The sequence below is a fragment of the Meriones unguiculatus genome, chromosome 1, assembly GCF_030254825.1.
Source record: "Meriones unguiculatus strain TT.TT164.6M chromosome 1, Bangor_MerUng_6.1, whole genome shotgun sequence".
Taxonomy (NCBI): domain Eukaryota; kingdom Metazoa; phylum Chordata; class Mammalia; order Rodentia; family Muridae; genus Meriones; species Meriones unguiculatus.
In genome coordinates, this window is record NC_083349.1 from 92,256,826 (window position 1) to 92,270,666 (window position 13,841).

Genomic DNA, 13,841 nt, shown 5'->3' on the forward strand with positions numbered 1-13,841 from the left:
AGAGTAATCTTGTAAATCTGTAACATAGGACATTGATTTTTTTTTAATTTTATACATTCTAATTAAAAAGTCTGAATCTAATGGAGATGAATTACTCCATGTTATTTCCCAACCACATGTGAGAAACCAAAAAGAAACATATATCAGCTTTTAAATCTCCAGTGTAGCTGCTCAAATGAGAGCTATTTCCATGACGGGAAGAAAAAACCAGAACCAGGGAGGCTTGTAGCAATCACACACATGCAGGCAAAACATTCACACAATACAAAAAACTCTCAAGTTTCCTCATTTTAAAATTTTCTATTACTAACAGAAAGTCTAAACTGCAAGTGCTTAAAATTCCTCTTCCTCTCTCCCATTATTTCTTAAATTTCTGAAATATTTAGAACTTTTGACCAATTACAGGAAATGTCCAAATATTAGTTTAGCTTTAAAAAAAAAAAAGAAAAATAAAAAATTTAAATTTAAAGCTGTAAACATCATAGATGGAAGATACCTCAGAGCAATAAAAAAAAAAAAATCTATTGAACCAAATGCATTATAAAGAAACCAAAGAAAATGATGCTCAGAAAACATAATGAAGCTGGCGAGTGCTGGCTGATGCCTGCAGGACCAACGTAGGAGGAATTTAAAGTCTGAGGCTAGCATGGATGGACAGTGAGACTGAAGAGACTCTAGTCAGCCCCAGCACGACAAACATAGCTCTGGCAGGCCTGCCCTCCCCCAGCCTCAATTCCCAGCATCCACCTGGCAGCTCACAAGGATCAGAAACCCCCAGTTCTGGGGGATCTGATGCCTTCTGGATCACCGACGTCTTCAGATACCAGGAATACAAGTGGTACACAGACAAACATGCAGGCAAAACATTTATGTATATGAAATAAAAATAAATTTAAAATATTTAAAAACTTATTGATAAGGAACACCGAGAGATCCCTGCATAGTTTTTGATTATTGTAATTTTATATTCTTTAAAAAATTTCTGTACATTGGATTTAATATGGATTAATTTTTAGGTTGGAAGAAAGTGCTATTTAAAGCAGATCTTAGAAAGATACAGGTTAATTTTATATTATAAACCAATGGTTATGGGTAAAATGCAGAATAAAAGCATTCTTTAAAAAAACTTTTCAAAGAAGAAGGGGGCAACAAGTGAAGCAAACACGGGGTCGGGGCAGAGGACAATTAATGGGAGAGCAACACGGATTCGGGTTCCCTCAACACTAGCTTAAGTCTCAAAAAGTCCTGGGGTTTAACTGTAAGGTACAGTGAATTGGCCAGTAACACGCAACGTGCATTCCCTTGTATACAGATATGCTGCTTACAGGCAAAGCGACTGAAATAGGCGTGATACAGCATAACACTAACAGCCACGACAGTTCAGGGATAACCCTGGCCCAAAGAAAACAAGTGGAAAGTGGCCAGTTCTCCTGGACACTTGATCCTACATGTGTGTACTCTAAGATGCAATTTTGTACTGAACGACATGAATCTTGTCCCCATTCTGCAGATTACTAGTTATGTGAGGAAATCACAATGCTGCTCCTTTATTTACATGTAGGATAAAATGTAATTAATAATAAAAATAAAAATAAAGAAGTCACTGTATTGCTATGTTCCTTAGGCAAAACAAAAACAAAAAAAGGAAAACCTTAGTTTTCTGGGCATGATGAATTTTATTTAATAAAATAAATTAAATGTTAACAGGGATTTTTTTCCAGTATATGTGTAAGAGTGTGTATGTGTGTATAGACAGACTGGGCCCTACCTTTTGAACCTGGAGCTCAGCAAGTGAGCTAGGATGGCAGCTGGCAAGCCTCGGAATCTAGTTTCCGCCTCCCCAGTCCTGAGGTCACAGGTACACGTTCCTACACACTGGTTTTTCATATGGTTGCTAGGATCCAGACTCAGGGCCTCATGCCTCTAACCGCACACGGTTTACTAATTTACTGAGGGAGCTACCTACCCGCTCCCCCAAAGAAAAACAGAAAATTCAATGTAAGTTGAATTTCCTCCATGTCTTCCAACTCGGTTAAACTGTGTGCTCTTGTGCTTACAGTTTTTGTTTCTTTTGTTTTTTGCACTAATTCTCACTTCCCTGAGTAAGCTTAATCTTTAGCCTACCAGCGACCTCCAAGTCTGTCCCAACATGGCTGCTCTTCATTGCACAGCAAGTTCCTAATGTCTAAATTAACAATTTCCCAAAACGGGATGCCACTTGCCTTGTTTCTACTGTATTTTGTAATATATATATATATATATAAAATGTATATTACATAATATACATAATATCTCCCTCCTTAGGAGAATTTTATTTTTCCTCCACTCAATGCTGTCTACATGACCTTACTCAGCAGCCTTTCCCCTCCAGGATCTGTCTCTCTCTACTTTCATTGGCACTTTCCTACATTTCTCTTCTATCACTGAGTGACCCTGGCCTCCCCAGACTCCTGTGCTGGCCCCTTTCTTGAGGCCACTCCGCAGCTACAGCGCCACATGCCGCACACTCACTTCACTTCACACTTAACTTCTTATTCTGAAGCCCCTTCCCACTCTGTTCTCCGCCATTCGGCTTTATTGCCACACCTGCGCCACGTTCTGGCGTCCCTGTGCTGTTTTTTTCTACAAGAATTTACAATTAATACCCCACTTTGTTCTTTTCAGATTGTTTCAGAGACCTTAAACTCATTTCTATAGAAAAAAAATATTCCAGAGAGGAAGAACAGGCTTATATTTTGTGTGTGTTTTCTTCTTATATATTTTTTAATAACCTAAAACCTAGGTAAGGTATAGAAATTTACATCCAGGTTTGATGTAGGCATAAAGTTACCGTGTAATTTAAATGCTTATTTTTGTACCTCCCGTATCTGGTTGCAAACCTTGTTCTAAGAATCCTCCTGTCTCAATTTTGTGTAAACAACTGCTCCCCAATTGTCCCCTGATCTGTCAATAAAGCAGCTTACAGCCAATCGCTGAGCAGGAGAGAGACTAGGGCTGGCCTTCCTGCCAGCCAGGGGAGGTGGCGTTAGAAGAGAAAATAAGGGATTCAGCCACAGGCAGAGGTCCAAGAGACATGAAAAGAGGAGCTAGAGCGGAGAAGCTACAGAGTACAAGTATCTCTGGTATGTATGCTGGGAGGAAGCCAGGTTAGAGCCGAGGCTTAGGAACAGAGGATAACTGCTCAGTTCTTATGCTGTGAAGCTTGTTAAAATAATATAATAGAGTCTCAATTACTTGTGTGATGGCCTGGTTAAGAAAGAAACTGAGATCAAACACAGTTTTATAAAAATAACTTTAGCAGTTTTCAGTGCTCTAGTCTTGGCTCAGGCTACTGATAATATCAACAGCTGATGTGTGGCATGGTCACTGAGCCACAACTCAAAAGTTTGTCCAACTGACCAATAAGAAAGCCTCCATAAGATTCCTACTTACACTGCTCCATATGTATCAGATCTAAATAGATAGCTGTTTGAAAGCTTGACCAGACTCGTCAGTAAGAGAAACGGAATGCTCTTTTGTACTATGTGACTACTACAAAGAGGCCCCAAACCAGAATTTCCCTGGCAGGCTAACCACTGATAATCAAAATTTCAATAATTACTGCCAATAATCTTCCATCTGAAAGTAAAGGAATGAAGTTAAATTTTCTTACCTATCAGATAAAAACTATTCTCTTTAGTGCCAAGAAATTTCTATAAAAGCAAACCTATCAAGCTTCAGCTGCCATTTTCCTTCTCGGTGTCATGGTAAACACTGCACTTCAAATGAACAAGGATGCAGATTGCATCCTGTGTCTTCACGGCATAACTGATCAAGCTCTTAAAACAGAATCTGTGTTGTGAAATGCAGCACTGTACTCCCCATTCCACCTGTCACCTTTCAGGTCGGTCACTGGGTAGCTGTCACTGTAACTTCATGTTTATCTTTGTTTATACTTCAGAAGTTGTTATTGGGAGATGTAGTAGAAACTTCTAGAAAGATCTTAAGGCAGATGATGTTTTTAGCTGCACTGTACTTTAAATATTTCTTCATGAAAAAGTATCCTAAAGAGATGGTTTATGTTTGGAAGTAACAAAGAGCTATAAAAAAAAGATTCTTGATAAATACAAATGGAGCTCTTTCTCAGAGTGAAACAACCTGCGTGAACCACTGTCACAGTGCATACTGCACCCTAGAAAGTATTCACCAAAATCAAGCAGGGTTAGCATTCTACACATTGACAGTTGCCAGTAATATCTGTTACAAAAGGTCAAGCCAGAACAACTCTAAGCTTTAGATCTGAACCTTGTAAGCAGAAGAAACCCTTCTTTTAAAAATGAACAATTTCATGTATGTATACAACACACCTCGATCATACCCACCTCCCAGCTCCCCACTTCCACGTCCCTGAGCCACCTAACTCATCCCTTCCCACCTTCAGCAAACAATCTTAACAATTACTGAAGAGCAGCCAAGTACAAGCACTATGCTTACTTTATTTGAACTACTTTATTTATTTAGTTCTCACAACAGTCTTATGAGATAAGCGGCCTAACGATACAGGCCTATAGTCCCAGCTACTTGAGAAGCTGAGATAGGATGATCACAAGGTCAAAGCCTGCCTGAGCAATAGCAGGAGTTCAAGCCCAGCCTAGGCAATTAAGTAAAATCCTGCCTTAAAGTAAGTAAAACAAGGGCGGGAAACAGCTCTGTGGTAAAGCACTTCCCACCTTGCAAGACAAGAGACATGTTCAACCCCAGTACCACACAAACAAACAAATCTACACAGTAGCTGCTTACTATGGTGTTAATAGAAAACTGAGGTTCAAGATAGCAAACAACTTGCCTTCAACTACGTAGCCCTTCACAAAGTCTACCAATAAATAAAAATGAACCACTGTCTCCAACCTCAAGGATAAGAATGAGCTGTGATCATTGGCAGATACAGCTGATAAAGGTTTAAGCTACTAGACCAACATGCTTTGATACTTTCTAATCTCAATAAAATGTAAAAATAGGCAGCCTTCCATATTAGTCTTTTCTAAGTTTACTTAAACTAAAAACCTATTTCCCCAGGCACAGTGAATTTCTAGGTCTGCAACTGCTAAAGAAAATACACTCTAGAGTATTCACATTAAAGCCACTTTTTGAATAAGTGGATGAATGGTATCACCCCAGGGTCCATTTATTTGTCCATCAACTGTATCTTTTATCTCTCAATATAATTCTGTAGATTTCTAAGATGTTCTATACATAGCAAATACATAAATCTGAGTCACTAAAGTAACTTTTTGAAGAATTGACAGGTCTAGATGCTTAAGATGCTAGGGACAGACACAGTAAGTTACCATCTTCTTAGATGCAGTAAACTGCAGTTCAGTGAGAAAGGGCTTGCTTGCCCAGCTTGTGCTGGGCCTTAGGCAAAAGCCTCACCCAGAAAACAAAACAAAGAGAGGAAAAGAAAAATTAAGAAGACTCAAGCAGGATGAATATAAGTTCAAGGTCACCCTGGGCTACGGTAATTAACAAAAAAAAAAAAAAAAAAAAAAAAGAGCCCAACTATAGTTAGGACTGGAATAAATGGGACTGGCTAGACCTCCTGCAGGACAGATATGAATTTAGGCCCTACACATGGCCCTGATTTATGATGGCTCACCTTAGGATTTTCTGACTTATAAGGTCCAAAAAAAGGTTTCCCATTTAGCAGAATTTATACTTGTAAGTCTAGTCTGTTTTAGGGTCAGCAGCATGCACTGATACTCTTCCATGTTAAAAATGAAGGCAAAAGACTTGGACCACTAATTATGACATATCAAAACACTTTTTGAAATTAGAAAACAGGCAATATAGAAACAAAAGGAGGAAAATGAGTCAGGTGAGCCTAGGATTGCTTGTAACTGAGTGCCTGGAATCTCCTGAGTGCCAATGCTCAAGGGTTTGTGGCACCTGGGGCACGATTTACAGGGTAGATCACATGAGGAATCTATGAGAAGAGTTGAGAAATAGGGATGTGAAAGTAAAGAAATCTTACAATTTTCTTGAAAATACTTTCACAGAAAAGTATATACCGTATTGCTCAAGAAATCTGATCTAAATAAATAGATGTGTGTGTGTGTGTGTGTGTGTATCCATTGCTATAAAGGACTCAGAAAACTAACATAAAAGAAAATTCTAATAAAATGAGAGACACCAGCATGAATAGGGAAGGCACACACTAGAGAAAAAGTTACAAATTAGTAAGCAGAAAACTGGCTGTTTTGAACAAATGTTTCACAAAGGAAAATATGCAAATGGCCATAAGCACATGATAAAGTACTCAATTATCAATAATTGCCAGAAAAGTAAAGTTCAAGCCACAACATGGTTGACTAGACCACTGGGGAGGGAGAGTGCAAACGACTCAGACTAAATGAGGGGCATGTCAGTGAGTTTTATGTCTCCTAACAACATACCCAGCTAAGACACCTTATGGCAGTGGTTCTCAACCTCTGGGTCGATCCCTCTGGGGGTAGAATGATCTTTTCACAGGGGTCACCTAAGACCATCAGAAAACACAAATATTTACATTAGAATTTAATTTTTTCTCTTTTTTAGATTAATTTTTATTTTTTAAATATTAATCACAGGTTATTTACTTTGTATCCCAGCTGTAGCCCCCTCCCTCACTCCCTCCCAATCCCTCCCTCTACACCATGATTTATAAGAGTAGCAAAGGTACAATTCTGAAGTAGCAACAAAAATAATTTTATGTTGGGGGGGGTCACCACAACATGAAGAACTGTATTAAAGGGTCGTAGCATTAGGAAGGTTGAGAGCACTGCCTTAAGGGGACACATTTACTTTGGATCTCCTATGGCCAGGAGGATGTGGGGAAGCTGGACATACAGCTGATGCCATCAGAAGTCACCCAGCAGAGAGGGAAATGTCTGCACTACATGGTAACTCCCACCTCCTTCAGAACCTCAGGGATAATCCTGCCCTCATGCAAGGTGGGGTAACCTTTAAACAGTTCTCCCGAGGGGTGAGCTTTCTCATCTCTTGGGGCTTTCTCGATCCAGTCAAGATGAGAAGTTAACCACCACAGATTGTAAAATGGGAAATCCACCCCAGAAACTCTCTTTCCAGCAATTCCACCTGTAAAGACAAAAAAGAACCCTGCCATAAGGAGATATAAAATGTTCACTGCAACTTTATTCATAAGAGTGGAAAGCTGGGAACAACCCTTTCCACAACAAATCACACAATGCTTGCCGCTTAAAAAACAAACAAACAAACAAACAAAAACCTACCATCACCTGTAACACAGAAAAATCTCAAAACATCACATTAATCAAAAGCCCAACAGAATATACTGCACTACCCCTTTTTAAACTTCTACAACAGACTTAGTCTCTCTCTCTCTCTCTCTCTCTCTCTCTCTCTCTCTGTGTGTGTGTGGTATGCATATATGAGCACCTGTGCATGCACAGAATGCAGAGGTCTTCCTCCATTGCTCTTCACTTTATTTCTTTTGAGACATAGTCTCTTGCTGAACCCTTTCATCTAGATTGGCTGGTCTTTAAGCCTATGGGATCCACTGTCATAGTTATAGACACAAACAGGCACACCTGGCTTTTTATAGATGCTGGGGATCCAAATATGGGTCCACATACTTGGGTGGCAAGATCTTTATGCTGAGCTATCCGTCATACCTTTCAAAATCATCTTATATTGGGGAAAGAAAAATCAGAACATTGGTTACAGATATGGAAAAAACAGAAAACAAGAATTGCAGGGCACAAGGAATCTTTCTGGACTGATGGAAATTGTGAATTATATGGATATAAATTTGTTAAGAGAGCACAGAACTGGGTGGCATGCCGGCTCAAACCTGTAATGTATGCAAGGTGGAAGCAAGAGGATCAAAGTTCAAAGCCAGCTTCTGATACATGAGACAGGTAAAAAAAATAAGTTTTTTTTAAAAGTATAATTAGCATGTTTGTGTTTTACTGCATGTATGGTATACGTCCATTTTTTTAATGAAAAAAAAATGAACAAAAGCTGTAATACAGTCTTCTGTCTGTCTACCCTTTAGAATTTTTTTTTTTTTCCAAACTGGACTGAAGATTGTGTGTATCAGAACCACCTGGCCTCTTCCTACTTACTCAACCAGAATTTGAGATTCACAAAGCTCTCAAGTCCAGGAACTTTTAAGAATGACTGATACAGAGATACATAGTAACAGAATGAAGAAATACACAGGATTTAGACTGTACACAGATAATCAGTGTTGTCTAGACTGTAAACAGGCATCACAAACAGAATAAGCTGTCATTTAAGTGCTGAACTGCTCTTTGTTATGTTATTATCTCTGTTCATGTTTGATTTTCTACTAACCTGCAGCTCCAGGGAGTTCCCCAATTTTAGTTTCCAGTCACCTACCTATTCTAATTTCTCAGGTACCTCAATTCGAACTGCTTCAGTGTGGATTAAGAATGTGACACCCCACCTCCACCCCCACCAAAGGCCCAGCTTTTTAAGGCCTGATCTCCAGGTGGCACTATTAGGAGGTGGCAGAGCCTAAAGAGGTGAGTCTAGGGAAAGGTCCTTTGGTCCTCAAAGAGGATTGAGTTTCTCGTCTCTTTCTCTTTTTTGCTTCCTGGTCAATAGATGGGCAATTTTACCCTGCCACTCACGCCGACTGTGATGGGGTACATCACTACAAGCTCAAAGCAGTGAAGTCATTATCAGACTAGAACTTCCAGAGCTATGAGCCAAAAGAGTCCTTTCCTCTTTGAAATGAATAATTTATGTGCTGTGTTACAGTGGCAGACGCTGTCTTCAATCACTGCGCTACTCTAGTTCCTTGCCTTTCTCCTAACACTCTTTTTTCTTGCACTGTTTTCCCGCCTTCCTTCCACTGTCATTCCTTTCACGCTACACTTCGGTCTGCTTTCTTTAGAGCTGAACTTAAATTTGTCTTTTCATGAAACCCAATCACCTACTAGATTCTTTCCACATTCTTCACAGGGCCTGAAGATCTTGCTCCTAACAGATGTATTTATTTTATTGAAACTGGACATCTCAATCTTACTGTCTCATCAATTCCTTCCCCTAGTTTAGTGGTTCTCAACCTGAGGGTCACGACCTCTCCAGAGGTTCACGGAAACAGCAGATAACCTATGGATCAAATATTTACTTTATGATTCAAAACAGCAGCAAAATTAGTTATGGAGTAGCAAAGGAAATTAATTTTATGGCTGGTGGACAATACAAGATGAGGAGCTGTGTTAGAGTCCAGCTGTAGGAAGGCTGAGAACCACGGCCCTAGTTAGAGGGGCCCTCCATTGAAGGAAAGCTGCAAAGTTACAGCACTCTTCAGATTCCTCTCAGAGCCTCAAGTTCTAACAGGCTGGAGGGCCAGGGAGGAAGTGGCAAAACTGCTGGCTCAGGGATACTCTGGACTAGATTTAGAAAAAGTCTTCAAACTTCCATGACTGGTTAGAGTACCCAACAGCCCAAAAGAAACAGAGATCCTAAAAGCAAGCAGCTTCAAGGCCAGTGGGCAGCACCTTTAACCCTCAGGACTTGGGAGGCGAACACAGGAATGTTTGTGAGTTTGAGGCCAGGCTAGCCTATCAGTGAGCTCCCGGACAGCCAGAGCTACAGAGAGTAAGAGTTTTAGATGGCAGTAACAGGTAAATATTTTTAAATGTTTATACTTTTGAACTCAAGTGCTAGGAGTTTCCACGACTTTTTGTTCTGAACACATTATCATTTGGAAACTCTGGTTATTATTTGCTGTACTTCAAGATTTTCAACAATAAACTATATGCTTTCCCAATCATGTCTGTAAATAGGACCAGGCTCTCGGTCTAGTCCTGTATGTTAATTGACATCCTGGTCATGTCACGACTTATTTATCTGTGGACATGCAAACCCAACATTCCCCTCTCTGGAGTTTAGATATGGAACTCTACTGCCAAGCCATCCTGTGCTCAACTTGTACCACCTCCAGCACCAACCCATGCCTAGACACTGGATTTCCCACATTTCTCTAAATCTAGGTGTCATTTCCACTCCACCACCAAAAATTCCTTGATTCCTTGTATAAGAAAGAATTTCTTTCTTATACAAAGGCAGTCTTAAATGACATCCTTGACTGTGATTTCCTAGTGAGAGGTCAGACAGTATCATGTCATTCACTCACTCATCTTGTCGTAAGCAATAATTAGTGGGTAAGGTCTCCACTTTCCTTTCCTCCAGAGCATTCTATTTATTACCTCTATGGTCGTTTTATAAAATCCAAACAGCCCTACTTTCCAATGCATATAGCCAAATCACAATCTAAATGCTAACACAGCACCGAAGACTCTTCCTCACTTGCTCCCACTCCACCCTGGATATGGTCTAATGTCATTTTTTTTAAATACTCATTTAGAAAACTCAAATTTTACCCATCTCCTTAACCACACTGTGCCCTTTCATTTTTAATAATACAGAATAAATAGTAACCTAGCCCAGGTTATTTTATTTTTATGAGCTCCCTTATACTATTTAAAGCCAGTAGCTAACCTTGTGCAGAAATAATGAGTGAAGAAACAATCAGACAACACAGCCAACTCTCAATTAGCTATTTTCATAAGTGTATTAACACCAACAGCACAGACTAAAAAGAAAAGTGGAAAAGACTCCTCAACTCTGTGCTGACCTTCCTTACACCTGTGTTACATATGTTAACCTCCAGAGCTGTGACTTTCTCTGAGCGCCTAACCAACTCTGCTCACTCTCTGGCTATCTGGACTGTTATCTTAATGCTTCTCCTTCCCATGTGTGTTCTCTACTTCTATTTCTTCCCTGCCGCCTAAGGTTTGGATCCCCTCTGGCTGTCTTCCTTTCACAAGAGCATCAGGGTTTCTTTATCCACCACTCTCATGTGCATGACATTTAAAATTCACAAAATAGTTTCATATACACTTACTTCCACACAGAACAGCATAAATGTGCATACAGAAAAGACCATGTCTAGCGAGAACTGTTCCAGTATGCTCTTGTGGTTTCTCTGAGCTTTGAGACCATTCTGGGGCTCAATGGCTCATGTACCTACTGATCTCCACCTGCTCTGCCCAAGTCTTCCTTCAGTCCAGAACAACTTCTGCCTTCACCAATGCAACTGTAACATTTGCCCCTCACTACTCACTACTCCAGTGATCCAGAGATAGTACTCCTTTCTCCGTGCACGACATTTTCCTCGTTAATGATTATTCATGATTCAGAATTTCATAAAGCCATCCAAAGAAATATCCTATGGGTGGCTAAAACAGAATTACCAATTTTAAAGAGCAAAATTACACAGATTGCAGGCCTGGCCTACTATGCTCCTATAACCCAAATGTAGGGAGACTGAGGCAGAAAGACCTGTCAAGTTCAAGGCCCATCTAGGTTAAACACACACACACACACACACACACACACACACACACACATCGAGAGAGAGAGAGAGAGAGAGAGAGAGAGAGAGAGAGAGAGAGAGAGAGGCAGGCATGCAGAGAGAATAATTTAAACACTCAAAGCATTTATATACACTCCTTAGGCAAGGAGTTAAAAGTACCTCATAAGCCCTAAATTAAACTATTAAGAGATGTTTTTAATATCCTAAGATATGTGCAGGATTAATGATCAAAAGACTTGAGCCTTGGTCCCAAATCCACCACATAATAGCTGTCTTGAGAAAGTCACTTAATGTCCTTGAGTCAATTCATCTGCATAAATTGGATAATGCCACCTACCTTTCAGATTTGTCAGCAAATGAAGTGAAAGAACAGCTGTAAAATAACAGCTAAAAAATGGTAATCTTTTGATAATTACTGCTATATACAATACCTCTTTTGTTTTTAGAACCATGCCCAACAACTCTAAATATATTCTTGGATTTTCTGGTCCAACAGAAACTATAATAAAAGCCTTTAAGGAAGCCATCAATAAAACGTCTGGATTCCCTTCCTGGGTCATAAGGTCCTATCAGTAGAATTTGCAGTATCTTCATCCAAATGTATTATCTCTATACTACATGAAAACTCACCAAGTGATGTCTGGAGCGCCTCCTTGCTGGCTTGACCTAACTACCTGGAACAGCACATAGCATCAACTACAAGCCTGGCAACCCGCACTAGTCTTTTAAATCACTTAAAAATGTGAAATGAAACTGATCCTTCTGCTGCCCTAAATGAAGGTAAGTTAGACTGCAGTCTCACATAAACAGCCTGATGTTCTATTTAATGTTTACAGAGATCTTTTAGATCTAAAACAACCAGTTCCCAGGACCCTCATACAGAATTTGTAGATGCTCAAGTCCCTCTATGCAAACTCACACAGTATTTGCCTTTAATCTATACATATTCTCCTAGGTCCTTTTTTTTTTTTTTTTTAAGGGAGGGTCTCACAGAGCTCAGGCTGGCCTTGACCTTCACATAGCTGAGGATGACTTGGAACTTGCTACTCTCCTACTCCTGCCAGGTTTATAGATGCACTACCACACCGTGTTTATGCAGTGCCGGGATCCACCCCTTTGTAAGGTGCTAAGCAAGGACTCCACAATAACTGAGCTGCATTCCCAGCTGCTCTGCACTACTAACAAAGGTAAAGCAACGTGAGTAACCGTGACTGCCTATTGCTGGAGAATAAATGACAGGAGAACAGTCCACACATACTCATTACAGCTATGCTTTTCCCCAAATATTTTCAATGCAAGTCTGAATCCACAGATGAAATACCTGTGGCTAAAAAGGGCAGACTACATGCTCAAGACAAAATGCAGCAGAAAAGGACAGAAGGATGGATGTTTACATAGGATCCTAAAGTACAGAAACAAAGGGGCTAGGGGAAGCAGCGGCAACAAACCCTGTGGGGCTACAGCAGAGCCTCGGACACGTGAAACTAACAACAGGCTGTGAGGGCAGATAGACTCCAAGCTCATAAAGTGCTGCCCTCACAGGAACAGGTGACAGCCTGTGGCAATCGAGAGAGGTGTAGCCCTCTAATCTCTCTTCCTTGATACGATCTTTCCCTAGATCCTCCCGAAAGGAGATAAGGGAGGCTCATCAAGACTTGCTCGTACTGCTGTTTACTAGTGTAGATTTCTTTTATAGATGAAAATTTCTTCTACAAAAAAACAGTTCTTTAAAACTATTCCAGTGTCGACAGTTTTTCTAAATATGCCAAAGAAGTGTATTTTAGGGTGGCATATTTTGGTTCCCCACGGTGTTAAAATGCTTATACGAATGTGTGGAAATGGAACAGTGTCATTATGGTCTCTTTCCAATAATTTATTTGAATTGTTCACCTACATATCAAAGCAGGTAACTAATTTTCCTTAAACTACCCAAGTAAAGTTTATTCATTATTAGTATGAGCCAACAGTCTAGCCTAATTATCCTTCCAAGATTACTTCTGCTCTAAACAGATCTAAAGGCCCTTTCTCTTCTTAAAAATAACTGGCCAATGCAGACAAAGAATTTATGTTTTATACTGTCCCTTGAATTTTCTAACAACTAGAATGAAGCTACGAAAGCATTATGTACGGTCTACTCAGCCCATGTACCCCAAATGACAGGCCACTCTCAATGTCACACATTTTTACTATTTGGTGACAGACACAGACAGACAGACACAGACACACACACACAGACACAAACTCTCTCTCCAATCTAATGGGGAAAAAACTGACCTAGTGCCTATTATACTTTAGTAACGGTATTTTTGAAGCCTTCTAAAATCATATTTAGCTAAATAATAAATTCATATAATTAGAATGCAAGATTGCATAATAGGCCCGAGAAAACCTGTTTTGTTTCTATAGAATCAGTATGTCATAAATCTAACAA

General features: G+C 39.8%; 1 protein-coding gene across 3 annotated transcripts in view; it reads right to left on the reverse strand.

Annotated features, from left to right (window-relative positions):
* Positions 1-13,841, reverse strand: part of Socs5 (suppressor of cytokine signaling 5) — a 33,211-nt gene that overhangs the window by 14,545 nt on the left and 4,825 nt on the right. The window contains exons 2-3 of one of the 3 annotated variants that reach the window (XM_060363350.1): positions 6,979-7,113; positions 6,432-6,514 (exon numbers count right to left, since the gene is read on the reverse strand). The exons of the other annotated variants lie outside the window; for them this stretch is intronic. The gene's annotated coding sequence lies outside the window, so the exon portion shown is untranslated. The remainder of the gene's footprint in view (positions 1-6,431; positions 6,515-6,978; positions 7,114-13,841) is intronic. 3 annotated transcript variants of the gene reach the window in all.